The 472-nt window shown below is 57.8% G+C and overlaps 1 protein-coding gene across 1 annotated transcript in view; it reads right to left on the bottom strand.

The window, feature by feature from the left end:
• Window positions 1–472, bottom strand: part of PPTG_21460 (hypothetical protein) — a gene marked incomplete at both ends in the record, with an annotated part of 7,010 nt that overhangs the window by 1,409 nt on the left and 5,129 nt on the right. The window lies entirely within an intron of this gene.

Genomic DNA, 472 nt, shown 5'->3' on the forward strand with positions numbered 1-472 from the left:
TCCGGCGCATCCAGTTCAACTCACGTTTTTGACTCGGACGCTGCGGGAAACGACAGTGGTTCTCCGGAGTCGAGTTGCGCCAAGAACGAGTTTGGCATGCCATCCGGGCCTCTGTCAGACGCTGAGCTGGGGGCTTTGCAGCCTACTACAGTTCCTCGATCGGAGTGGATCCCCGGTTATCGCGATCGTCGTAGCTTTAGCGGCCACGACATCGTCCCCTGGTCGGCACAGGATATTCGTCAGACAAGCATCGTGGAGATGGACGCGGATCTGCTGTTTCATCACTCCGCCAAGTCGATGGAGTGGCTAATTCCTCTCCGTGATCCAGTGCCACCGCTTGGAGACTGGCGAGACGATATAGTGGACGAGAGCAACGTGCGCGACTTGATCGAGTCTGCTCCGTGAGAGATCCTTGCTGCTCCGCTCGACCCTCTCACGTTCAAGAGTCGGGGTTGGTTCCGGCATATGAAGC

The sequence above is a fragment of the Phytophthora parasitica genome (assembly GCF_000247585.1).
Source record: "Phytophthora parasitica INRA-310 unplaced genomic scaffold supercont2.5, whole genome shotgun sequence".
In the NCBI taxonomy this organism is placed as follows: Eukaryota; Oomycota; class Peronosporomycetes; order Peronosporales; family Peronosporaceae; genus Phytophthora; species Phytophthora nicotianae.